The sequence below is a fragment of the Hyla sarda genome, unplaced genomic scaffold, assembly GCF_029499605.1.
Source record: "Hyla sarda isolate aHylSar1 unplaced genomic scaffold, aHylSar1.hap1 scaffold_148, whole genome shotgun sequence".
Classification (NCBI taxonomy): domain Eukaryota; kingdom Metazoa; phylum Chordata; class Amphibia; order Anura; family Hylidae; genus Hyla; species Hyla sarda.
In genome coordinates this window covers 407,576-420,755 of record NW_026608112.1, presented here as the reverse complement: position 1 = coordinate 420,755, position 13,180 = coordinate 407,576, and the positions used below count along the sequence as shown (strand labels likewise).

General features: G+C 44.4%; 5 non-coding genes across 5 annotated transcripts; all 5 read left to right on the top strand.

Moving 5' to 3' along the window:
• Window positions 1–2,383: 2,383 nt before the first annotated feature.
• On the top strand, window positions 2,384–2,569 carry LOC130308476 (U2 spliceosomal RNA). Its single transcript, XR_008857451.1, has one exon. It is a non-coding gene; the product is annotated as a U2 spliceosomal RNA (small nuclear RNA).
• Window positions 2,570–4,662: 2,093 nt separating this feature from the next.
• Window positions 4,663–4,853, top strand: LOC130308410 (U2 spliceosomal RNA). The gene has a single exon (XR_008857390.1). It is a non-coding gene; the product is annotated as a U2 spliceosomal RNA (small nuclear RNA).
• A 2,117-nt stretch (window positions 4,854–6,970) lies between these two features.
• LOC130308449 (U2 spliceosomal RNA) lies at window positions 6,971–7,161 on the top strand. Its single transcript, XR_008857426.1, has one exon. It is a non-coding gene; the product is annotated as a U2 spliceosomal RNA (small nuclear RNA).
• A 2,086-nt stretch (window positions 7,162–9,247) lies between these two features.
• Window positions 9,248–9,438, top strand: LOC130308371 (U2 spliceosomal RNA). The gene has a single exon (XR_008857352.1). It is a non-coding gene; the product is annotated as a U2 spliceosomal RNA (small nuclear RNA).
• Window positions 9,439–11,528: 2,090 nt separating this feature from the next.
• LOC130308409 (U2 spliceosomal RNA) lies at window positions 11,529–11,719 on the top strand. The gene has a single exon (XR_008857389.1). It is a non-coding gene; the product is annotated as a U2 spliceosomal RNA (small nuclear RNA).
• The last annotated feature ends 1,461 nt before the right edge of the window (window positions 11,720–13,180 follow it).

The window sequence follows — 13,180 nt, the reverse complement described above, 5'->3', positions numbered from 1 at the left end:
TCATCCAAAACCTTGAGGGTGAATCCACTCCAAAAGGCATGTTAGATGCAGTTTTTAACTTCTACCAGCTTCTTTTTAATAAGAAAGATCTTAATCCATCCTTTTTAGAACATGTTCTTAATTCCCTTGATTTTAAGCTAGATGTTTTAGACCAGGAGGTTTTATCCGGTGATCTTAACTTAGATGAACTTTTATTTGTTTTTAAAAGTTTTTCTAGTGGGAAGGCCCCTGGGGAAGATGGTTTACCCATCGAATTTTATTTAGCTTTTTGGGATATTTTAAAGGATGATATGGTTTTATTGTATAAAGAAACTTTTATTGTTAATGAACTTCCCCCTTCCTGGAGGAGGGGGATTGTATCATTACTTTTTAAAAAGGGTGAAAAGGATATGCTAAAAAATTGGCGCCCCATCACACTTTTAAATGTCGATTATAAAGTTTTAGCCAAGTTATTAGCTGTCCGTTTTAAACCTTTTATTCATAAATTAATTCACCCAAATCAGGTTTGTGGGGTACCTGGAAGGTCTATAGCTGAATCCCTAAATATTTTAAGAGATGTTTTATGGTATTTTAAGGATAGAAATCAAACTGTAGCAATTTTATCCTTAGACTTTGAAAAAGCCTTTGATAGGGTCTCCCATGAATACCTGTTTTTAGTTCTTAAAAAGATGGCAGTGCCTGAAACGATTTTAAGCCGAATCATGCTTTTATACCGATCCTGTTTTAGTCAAGTCTCTGTTAATGGCTTTTTAACCAGCGGTGTTCCTCTTTTATCAGGTGTCAAACAGGGCTGCCCCCTGTCCCCACTCCTTTTTATTTGCGCAATCGAACCACTGATGGCCCTCCTCAGAAAAGACCGGGTAGTAAGAGGCGTACCGATACCTGGTGGAGGAGGGACCCATCTAAAGGTGTTGGGGTACATGGATGATGTCACCATACTGTGCCCGGACTCTCCATCCATGAGGGGGGCATTGAGGAACACCAGCTATTTCTGCGAGGTCTCTGGTTTTAAGCTAAACACAGATAAATGTGACTGTTTTTATATTGGCTCCTGGGATTCATCCATCACCCCAGGAGTCACAATGCAACAGGATCAAATTAAAGTTTTAGGTATTGTTTTTAACCAGGTCAATGATGGGAGCCCTAACTGGGATTCAGCTATAGCTAAGATGGAGAAGAAGATTTTAATGTGGAATCTTAGAAACCTTACCATGGAGGGGAAGATTTTAATAATAAAGATGGTTTTACTCCCTATTATGCTATACATTGCCATGGTATTTCCTCCATCTATTTTATACATTAAAAAAGTAACTAGAATTGTTTTTACTTTTTTATGGGGTTCAAAAATGGAGAAATTAAAGCGTGATTTTATGTACAAAAGTAAAGATAATGGCGGGAAAGATGTTCCTAACCTTTTTACTTTCTTTTACATAAAGTATTTCTGTTTCTGTTTTAAAATTATTAAATCCGATGGCATTTTTAGCTGCTTTTTAAGGTACGCTGCGGGCATGGTTTTTAAAAGATGGTTGCGCATCCCTCTGAACGCTCCGGTGCTTCTGTGTCCCCCAAAACATTATGTGGTGTTGGAAAAGACAGTCAGGCTCCTAGGTCTCCAAGATTTGGAGCCTGACATACTGGGGGACCAGAGAAAGGTATCAAAGGTCCTCAGGCGGAGTGAGGTTACCCTGGCAGTGTCCAATTTCACACAGGCAAGATCCAAAAAGGTATGGCGGAACGTGTACGGGAAGTTTCTGGCGAATGTACACAGGGATCTTGCCTGGGCAATCGTCCACCAGTGCCTCCCTACTCGTGAGTTCCAGCACAGGCGAGGACTGGTGGCGAGAGCCAAGTGCCCGAGAGATGGCTGCGGAGTGGACGAAACGGTGCTGCACATATTTTGGAACTGCCCTTTTGCACGGGAGCTTTGGAGGAAGGTAGGCCCACTTTTGAAGTGGGCCTGCGGCCTAAAACATTTTAATCACGAATGTGTCTTTTACGGTCTTTTTAACTGCCCCAATTTTAAACAGCAGATGATCTGCTGGATGATTATTAATTGTTTTAAAAATGCCATCTGGAAAGTTAGGAACATCTTACTTTTTAAACATGATTTTATTGATGTTAAAAACTGTATAAAGCTGGCCCTGAGTGAGATGTACATCTATTACCTAAGAGACAAGAAACAGTTGGGGGCCAGCGAGGCAGCATCCATGTGGTGTCTGCCTCTATGGAACGAAATAACAGTATAATCAGTTTTTATGACATTTGTATAATGTTTTATCCTGCCATTTTTATTTTTTCTCCTTTTATTACTGGTTTTATTATTTGTATTTTAAAACTTTTGTGAACCTTTTATTATTTTGCATTTTAAATTTTGTATGGTTTCTTATTTATTCAATAAAATTTTGTTGAAACCTTATCTGTTCTTATCAGTTTAATATCTGATACGTCCCCTATCTGGGGACCATATATTAAATGGATTTTTGAGAACGGGGGCCGATTTCGAAGCTTGCTTCCGTCGCCCTATGCATTGACCCGATATGGCAGTATCTTCGGGTACAGTGCACCACCCCCTTACAGGGTTAAAAAGAAAGATTCCTACTTTCATTGCTACCTGCTTGCTGGCTAGCCAGCTAGCCAGCCCTGTGGGCCTTGCTGCTGCTGCAGCCAAAAAACAAAAGGTGGTGCTGCTGCTGCTTCTGCTGCTTCTGCTTCTGCTTGTGTCTGGCCGCTGTTGGAGCGTCCAGGCACAGGACTTCTGCTGCTGCTGACTAAATGGCCTCCTTAATTGGATCATTTGAGTAGCCAGCACACCTGTGCAGGTAGGGCATGACATGATAGGCAGCTGCCTTGATAGCGGGTGGGTGCTGAATGTTCCTAATTGACAAAATAAGATTAATGCTTATGAAGAAATATAAAATCTCATCCCTTCCCCAATATCGCGCCACACCCCTACCCCTTAATTCCCTGGTTGAACTTGATGGACATATGTCTTTTTTCGACCGTACTAACTATGTAACTATGTAACATAACATGGGGGGGGGGGGGGTCTCCTGGCTGTTCACACAGGTGTGTCATTGCTGTACATTGACCATGCATTGCTTCTGTGGTATTGCAAAGGCAAAGACAAATGCTTCCAGCCATCCATTGCACTAATGGATTGGTCATCAGCTGGCTGTCTATGTCCCGCATCAATATAGACCAAAGTACAGAGGGTTAGGCTATGCTATTGTGCACCTACCTGATGCATCAGAAGGTGCGAGGCCCTTGCTAAATTCTGTGCACAGACTTTGAGATCTATACTTTAGACTGTATCTAAACCTGCTCCAACATGGACTGACATTCTGGCCTACTTTCAGCCGATGCGACTTGTCTGTCGCTGAACAGTCGCTTTTTATGTATTCAGCACCTATGTATAATGTTGTAAAAATGCTCTAGAAGCTAAAGTCGCAGAAATGTCACACATATTTGGCCTGCAACTTTCTGTGCGACAAATTCAGACAGGAAAAATCAGTATAAATCCTTAGAAAATTATCCCCCAGTGTCTCCATCTGCTGGCGGTATTGAATAAGCATTGCTGCACTGATGGGGTATGCATTAGACGAAAAAAAAGAAGAAAAAGAAGAATAATACGCCCAGAAAAGAGGCGAAAAGGAGAAAAATGTAAAAAAACGTGAAAAAAAAGTAAGAGGAAGAGAAGGGAAAAAAAGGTGGAAATGGGTTTAAAAGTGATTTCGGCGGAGAAATATATATATATATATATATATATATATATATATATATATATATACGCGCACACACACACATATATATATAAACGTATTCTCTGTTGAGATATTGCAGCCGCTGCTGTGTCCAGGCCCAGGAGCCTTAGCACTGTGCTGTGATGTCACTCAAAACCAGTGACATCACTAGGTGTAAACAACATCTCTCCTTTGCTGTGTATGTGACTATGGAGCTGTTTGGTGATGTCGTCTATTATGGCCTTCATAGAAGCAACAGGAGATTGTTGCATCCATCTAGAACCCTCAGAACTACAGTGCTATGATGTCACTCACTTCCACAGGCCTTGCAGAGTGTAAACAACAACAACCCAGCTTTGTTGTGTATGTAACCATAGGGATTTGTGATGTCACCTAGAACCTTCACAGCAGCGACAGCTTTATGAGGAGCATCAGCACTGCTCTGCCTGAGCAGAACCATCACCGCCATAGGTTGTCAAATAACCCGGGTTTAACCCACACAGGTAAGTCCAATGGGGTGCAGGCATGTCCTCTATGCTTACAGCTTCCCGTGGGTGTTGGTTTGATACCGTTTGGGGACAGCCAAGGAGGCATCTGCAGGCAACAAAGGTAGGTGTGTGCTTGTGTGTGTGTTTCCTATGCAGATCCTAAGCCCAGTGTCACATGCAAGTAGGAGGAGTAAGAAGGGTTCCTGGCAAATCCGGGTTATGGATTGCATTTAAAAAGGCCCCGTGGGAGTGCAATGGGCCCCTGTCTTGCTGCTTAGCAATAATGGTATGGGTTTAGGTTCTGCTGTGTGTACTGGTGGTTGACTGCCCCCCAGCCCAGAGTGTGCATGGAAAATTGTCTGGCAGCCTCCCTGACAGCAAGCAGTGATAGTGCCCATGAAGGGCACCTTGTTGGGCCCGCCCCTTTCACGGTTATCGCTTCTCGGCCTTTTGGCTAAGATCAAGTGTAGTATCTGTTCTTATCAGTTTAATATCTGATACGTCCCCTATCTGGGGACCATATATTAAATGGATTTTTGAGAACGGGGGCCGATTTCGAAGCTTGCTTCCGTCGCCCTATGCATTGACCCGATATGGCAGTATCTTCGGGTACAGTGCACCACCCCCTTACAGGGTTAAAAAGAAAGATTCCTACTTTCATTGCTACCTGCTTGCTGGCTAGCCAGCTAGCCAGCCCTGTGGGCCTTGCTGCTGCTGCAGCCAAAAAACAAAAGGTGGTGCTGCTGCTAGTGCTTCTGCTGCTTCTGCTTCTGCTTGTGTCTGGCCGCTGTTGGAGCGTCCAGGCACAGGACTTCTGCTGCTGCTGACTAAATGGCCTCCTTAATTGGATCATTTGAGTAGCCAGCACACCTGTGCAGGTAGGGCATGACATGATAGGCAGCTGCCTTGATAGCGGGTGGGTGCTGAATGTTCCTAATTGACAAAATAAGATTAATGCTTATGAAGAAATATAAAATCTCATCCCTTCCCCAATATCGCGCCACACCCCTACCCCTTAATTCCCTGGTTGAACTTGATGGACATATGTCTTTTTTCGACCGTACTAACTATGTAACTATGTAACATAACATGGGGGGGGGGGGGGGTCTCCTGGCTGTTCACACAGGTGTGTCATTGCTGTACATTGACCATGCATTGCTTCTGTGGTATTGCAAAGGCAAAGACAAATGCTTCCAGCCATCCATTGCACTAATGGATTGGTCATCAGCTGGCTGTCTATGTCCCGCATCAATATAGACCAAAGTACAGAGGGTTAGGCTATGCTATTGTGCACCTACCTGATGCATCAGAAGGTGCGAGGCCCTTGCTAAATTCTGTGCACAGACTTTGAGATCTATACTTTAGACTGTATCTAAACCTGCTCCAACATGGACTGACATTCTGGCCTACTTTCAGCCGATGCGACTTGTCTGTCGCTGAACAGTCGCTTTTTATGTATTCAGCACCTATGTATAATGTTGTAAAAATGCTCTAGAAGCTAAAGTCGCAGAAATGTCACACATATTTGGCCTGCAACTTTCTGTGCGACAAATTCAGACAGGAAAAATCAGTATAAATCCTTAGAAAATTATCCCCCAGTGTCTCCATCTGCTGGCGGTATTGAATAAGCATTGCTGCACTGATGGGGTATGCATTAGACGAAAAAAAAGAAGAAAAAGAAGAATAATACGCCCAGAAAAGAGGCGAAAAGGAGAAAAACGTAAAAAAACGTGAAAAAAAAGTAAGAGGAAGAGAAGGGAAAAAAAGGTGGAAATGGGTTTAAAAGTGATTTCGGCGGAGAAATATATATATATATATATATATATATATATATATATATATATATATATATATATATATATATATATACGCGCACACACACACATATATATAAACGTATTCTCCGTTGAGATATTGCAGCCGCTGCTGTGTCCAGGCCCAGGAGCCTTAGCACTGTGCTGTGATGTCACTCAATACCACTGACATCACTAGGTGTAAACAACATCTCTCCTTTGCTGTCTATGTGACTATGGAGCTGTTTGGTGATGTCGTCTATTATGGCCTTCATAGAAGCAACAGGAGATTGTTGCATCCATCTAGAACCCTCAGAACTACAGTGCTATGATGTCACTCACTTCCACAGGCCTTGCAGAGTGTAAACAACAACAACCCAGCTTTGTTGTGTATGTAACCATAGGGATTTGTGATGTCACCTAGAACCTTCACAGCAGCGACAGCTTTATGAGGAGCATCAGCACTGCTCTGCCTGAGCAGAACCATCACCGCCATAGGTTGTCAAATAACCCGGGTTTAACCCACACAGGTAAGTCCAATGGGGTGCAGGCATGTCCTCTATGCTTACAGCTTCCCGTGGGTGTTGGTTTGATACCGTTTGGGGACAGCCAAGGAGGCATCTGCAGGCAACAAAGGTAGGTGTGTGCTTGTGTGTGTGTTTCCTATGCAGATCCTAAGCCCAGTGTCACATGCAAGTAGGAGGAGTAAGAAGGGTTCCTGGCAAATCCGGGTTATGGATTGCATTTAAAAAGGCCCCGTGGGAGTGCAATGGGCCCCTGTCTTGCTGCTTAGCAATAATGGTATGGGTTTAGGTTCTGCTGTGTGTACTGGTGGTTGACTGCCCCCCAGCCCAGAGTGTGCATGGAAAATTGTCTGGCAGCCTCCCTGACAGCAAGCAGTGATAGTGCCCATGAAGGGCACCTTGTTGGGCCCGCCCCTTTCACGGTTATCGCTTCTCGGCCTTTTGGCTAAGATCAAGTGTAGTATCTGTTCTTATCAGTTTAATATCTGATACGTCCCCTATCTGGGGACCATATATTAAATGGATTTTTGAGAACGGGGGCCGCTTTCGAAGCTTGCTTCCGTCGCCCTATGCATTGACCCGATATGGCAGTATCTTCGGGTACAGTGCACCACCCCCTTACAGGGTTAAAAAGAAAGATTCCTACTTTCATTGCTACCTGCTTGCTGGCTAGCCAGCTAGCCAGCCCTGTGGGCCTTGCTGCTGCTGCAGCCAAAAAACAAAAGGTGGTGCTGCTGCTGCTTCTGCTGCTTCTGCTTCTGCTTGTGTCTGGCCGCTGTTGGAGCGTCCAGGCACAGGACTTCTGCTGCTGCTGACTAAATGGCCTCCTTAATTGGATCATTTGAGTAGCCAGCACACCTGTGCAGGTAGGGCATGACATGATAGGCAGCTGCCTTGATAGCGGGTGGGTGCTGAATGTTCCTAATTGACAAAATAAGATTAATGCTTATGAAGAAATATAAAATCTCATCCCTTCCCCAATATCGCGCCACACCCCTACCCCTTAATTCCCTGGTTGAACTTGATGGACATATGTCTTTTTTCGACCGTACTAACTATGTAACTATGTAACATAACATGGGGGGGGGGGGGGGGTCTCCTGGCTGTTCACACAGGTGTGTCATTGCTGTACATTGACCATGCATTGCTTCTGTGGTATTGCAAAGGCAAAGACAAATGCTTCCAGCCATCCATTGCACTAATGGATTGGTCATCAGCTGGCTGTCTATGTCCCGCATCAATATAGACCAAAGTACAGAGGGTTAGGCTATGCTATTGTGCACCTACCTGATGCATCAGAAGGTGCGAGGCCCTTGCTAAATTCTGTGCACAGACTTTGAGATCTATACTTTAAACTGTATCTAAACCTGCTCCAACATGGACTGACATTCTGGCCTACTTTCAGCCGATGCGACTTGTCTGTCGCTGAACAGTCGCTTTTTATGTATTCAGCACCTATGTATAATGTTGTAAAAATGCTCTAGAAGCTAAAGTCGCAGAAATGTCACACATATTTGGCCTGCAACTTTCTGTGCGACAAATTCAGACAGGAAAAATCAGTATAAATCCTTAGAAAATTATCCCCCAGTGTCTCCATCTGCTGGCGGTATTGAATAAGCATTGCTGCACTGATGGGGTATGCATTAGACGAAAAAAAAGAAGAAAAAGAAGAATAATACGCCCAGAAAAGAGGCGAAAAGGAGAAAAACGTAAAAAAACGTGAAAAAAAAGTAAGAGGAAGAGAAGGGAAAAAAAGGTGGAAATGGGTTTAAAAGTGATTTCGGCGGAGAAATATATATATATATATATATATATATATATATATATATACGCGCACACACACACATATATATAAACGTATTCTCCGTTGAGATATTGCAGCCGCTGCTGTGTCCAGGCCCAGGAGCCTTAGCACTGTGCTGTGATGTCACTCAATACCACTGACATCACTAGGTGTAAACAACATCTCTCCTTTGCTGTGTTGTGACTATGGAGCTGTTTGGTGATGTCGTCTATTATGGCCTTCATAGAAGCAACAGGAGATTGTTGCATCCATCTAGAACCCTCAGAACTACAGTGCTATGATGTCACTCACTTCCACAGGCCTTGCAGAGTGTAAACAACAACAACCCAGCTTTGTTGTGTATGTAACCATAGGGATTTGTGATGTCACCTAGAACCTTCACAGCAGCGACAGCTTTATGAGGAGCATCAGCACTGCTCTGCCTGAGCAGAACCATCACCGCCATAGGTTGTCAAATAACCCGGGTTTAACCCACACAGGTAAGTCCAATGGGGTGCAGGCATGTCCTCTATGCTTACAGCTTCCCGTGGGTGTTGGTTTGATACCGTTTGGGGACAGCCAAGGAGGCATCTGCAGGCAACAAAGGTAGGTGTGTGCTTGTGTGTGTGTTTCCTATGCAGATCCTAAGCCCAGTGTCACATGCAAGTAGGAGGAGTAAGAAGGGTTCCTGGCAAATCCGGGTTATGGATTGCATTTAAAAAGGCCCCGTGGGAGTGCAATGGGCCCCTGTCTTGCTGCTTAGCAATAATGGTATGGGTTTAGGTTCTGCTGTGTGTACTGGTGGTTGACTGCCCCCCAGCCCAGAGTGTGCATGGAAAATTGTCTGGCAGCCTCCCTGACAGCAAGCAGTGATAGTGCCCATGAAGGGCACCTTGTTGGGCCCGCCCCTTTCACGGTTATCGCTTCTCGGCCTTTTGGCTAAGATCAAGTGTAGTATCTGTTCTTATCAGTTTAATATCTGATACGTCCCCTATCTGGGGACCATATATTAAATGGATTTTTGAGAAAGGGGGCCGATTTCGAAGCTTGCTTCCGTCGCCCTATGCATTGACCCGATATGGCAGTATCTTCGGGTACAGTGCACCACCCCCTTACAGGGTTAAAAAGAAAGATTCCTACTTTCATTGCTACCTGCTTGCTGGCTAGCCAGCTAGCCAGCCCTGTGGGCCTTGCTGCTGCTGCAGCCAAAAAACAAAAGGTGGTGCTGCTGCTGCTTCTGCTGCTTCTGCTTCTGCTTGTGTCTGGCCGCTGTTGGAGCGTCCAGGCACAGGACTTCTGCTGCTGCTGACTAAATGGCCTCCTTAATTGGATCATTTGAGTAGCCAGCACACCTGTGCAGGTAGGGCATGACATGATAGGCAGCTGCCTTGATAGCGGGTGGGTGCTGAATGTTCCTAATTGACAAAATAAGATTAATGCTTATGAAGAAATATAAAATCTCATCCCTTCCCCAATATCGCGCCACACCCCTACCCCTTAATTCCCTGGTTGAACTTGATGGACATATGTCTTTTTTCGACCGTACTAACTATGTAACTATGTAACATAACATGGGGGGGGGGGGTCTCCTGGCTGTTCACACAGGTGTGTCATTGCTGTACATTGACCATGCATTGCTTCTGTGGTATTGCAAAGGCAAAGACAAATGCTTCCAGCCATCCATTGCACTAATGGATTGGTCATCAGCTGGCTGTCTATGTCCCGCATCAATATAGACCAAAGTACAGAGGGTTAGGCTATGCTATTGTGCACCTACCTGATGCATCAGAAGGTGCGAGGCCCTTGCTAAATTCTGTGCACAGACTTTGAGATCTATACTTTAGACTGTATCTAAACCTGCTCCAACATGGACTGACATTCTGGCCTACTTTCAGCCGATGCGACTTGTCTGTCGCTGAACAGTCGCTTTTTATGTATTCAGCACCTATGTATAATGTTGTAAAAATGCTCTAGAAGCTAAAGTCGCAGAAATGTCACACATATTTGGCCTGCAACTTTCTGTGCGACAAATTCAGACAGGAAAAATCAGTATAAATCCTTAGAAAATTATCCCCCAGTGTCTCCATCTGCTGGCGGTATTGAATAAGCATTGCTGCACTGATGGGGTATGCATTAGACGAAAAAAAAGAAGAAAAAGAAGAATAATACGCCCAGAAAAGAGGCGAAAAGGAGAAAAACGTAAAAAAACGTGAAAAAAAAGTAAGAGGAAGAGAAGGGAAAAAAAGGTGGAAATGGGTTTAAAAGTGATTTCGGCGGAGAATATATATATATATATATATATATATATATATATATATATATATATACGCGCACACACACACATATATATAAACGTATTCTCCGTTGAGATATTGCAGCCGCTGCTGTGTCCAGGCCCAGGAGCCTTAGCACTGTGCTGTGATGTCACTCAATACCACTGACATCACTAGGTGTAAACAACATCTCTCCTTTGCTGTGTATGTGACTATGGAGCTGTTTGGTGATGTCGTCTATTATGGCCTTCATAGAAGCAACAGGAGATTGTTGCATCCATCTAGAACCCTCAGAACTACAGTGCTATGATGTCACTCACTTCCACAGGCCTTGCAGAGTGTAAACAACAACAACCCAGCTTTGTTGTGTATGTAACCATAGGGATTTGTGATGTCACCTAGAACCTTCACAGCAGCGACAGCTTTATGAGGAGCATCAGCACTGCTCTGCCTGAGCAGAACCATCACCGCCATAGGTTGTCAAATAACCCGGGTTTAACCCACACAGGTAAGTCCAATGGGGTGCAGGCATGTCCTCTATGCTTACAGCTTCCCGTGGGTGTTGGTTTGATACCGTTTGGGGACAGCCAAGGAGGCATCTGCAGGCAACAAAGGTAGGTGTGTGCTTGTGTGTGTGTTTCCTATGCAGATCCTAAGCCCAGTGTCACATGCAAGTAGGAGGAGTAAGAAGGGTTCCTGGCAAATCCGGGTTATGGATTGCATTTAAAAAGGCCCCGTGGGAGTGCAATGGGCCCCTGTCTTGCTGCTTAGCAATAATGGTATGGGTTTAGGTTCTGCTGTGTGTACTGGTGGTTGACTGCCCCCCAGCCCAGAGTGTGCATGGAAAATTGTCTGGCAGCCTCCCTGACAGCAAGCAGTGATAGTGCCCATGAAGGGCACCTTGTTGGGCCCGCCCCTTTCACGGTTATCGCTTCTCGGCCTTTTGGCTAAGATCAAGTGTAGTATCTGTTCTTATCAGTTTAATATCTGATACGTCCCCTATCTGGGGACCATATATTAAATGGATTTTTGAGAACGGGGGCCGATTTCGAAGCTTGCTTCCGTCGCCCTATGCATTGACCCGATATGGCAGTATCTTCGGGTACAGTGCACCACCCCCTTACAGGGTTAAAAAGAAAGATTCCTACTTTCATTGCTACCTGCTTGCTGGCTAGCCAGCTAGCCAGCCCTGTGGGCCTTGCTGCTGCTGCAGCCAAAAAACAAAAGGTGGTGCTGCTGCTGCTTCTGCTGCTGCTGCTTCTGCTTGTGTCTGGCCGCTGTTGGAGCGTCCAGGCACAGGACTTCTGCTGCTGCTGACTAAATGGCCTCCTTAATTGGATCATTTGAGTAGCCAGCACACCTGTGCAGGTAGGGCATGACATGATAGGCAGCTGCCTTGATAGCGGGTGGGTGCTGAATGTTCCTAATTGACAAAATAAGATTAATGCTTATGAAGAAATATAAAATCTCATCCCTTCCCCAATATCGCGCCACACCCCTACCCCTTAATTCCCTGGTTGAACTTGATGGACATATGTCTTTTTTCGACCGTACTAACTATGTAACTATGTAACATAACATGGGGGGGGGGGGGGGTCTCCTGGCTGTTCACACAGGTGTGTCATTGCTGTACATTGACCATGCATTGCTTCTGTGGTATTGCAAAGGCAAAGACAAATGCTTCCAGCCATCCATTGCACTAATGGATTGGTCATCAGCTGGCTGTCTATGTCCCGCATCAATATAGACCAAAGTACAGAGGGTTAGGCTATGCTATTGTGCACCTACCTGATGCATCAGAAGGTGCGAGGCCCTTGCTAAATTCTGTGCACAGACTTTGAGATCTATACTTTAGACTGTATCTAAACCTGCTCCAACATGGACTGACATTCTGGCCTACTTTCAGCCGATGCGACTTGTCTGTCGCTGAACAGTCGCTTTTTATGTATTCAGCACCTATGTATAATGTTGTAAAAATGCTCTAGAAGCTAAAGTCGCAGAAATGTCACACATATTTGGCCTGCAACTTTCTGTGCGACAAATTCAGACAGGAAAAATCAGTATAAATCCTTAGAAAATTATCCCCCAGTGTCTCCATCTGCTGGCGGTATTGAATAAGCATTGCTGCACTGATGGGGTATGCATTAGATGAAAAAAAAGAAGAAAAAGAAGAATAATACGCCCAGAAAAGAGGCGAAAAGGAGAAAAACGTAAAAAAACGTGAAAAAAAAGTAAGAGGAAGAGAAGGGAAAAAAAGGTGGAAATGGGTTTAAAAGTGATTTCGGCGGAGAAATATATATATATATATATATATATATATATATATATATATATATACGCGCACACACACACATATATATAAACGTATTCTCCGTTGAGATATTGCAGCCGCTGCTGTGTCCAGGCCCAGGAGCCTTAGCACTGTGCTGTGATGTCACTCAATACCACTGACATCACTAGGTGTAAACAACATCTCTCCTTTGCTGTGTATGTGACTATGGAGCTGTTTGGTGATGTCGTCTATTATGGCCTTCATAGAAGCAACAGGAGATTGTTGCATCCATCTAGAACCCTCAGAA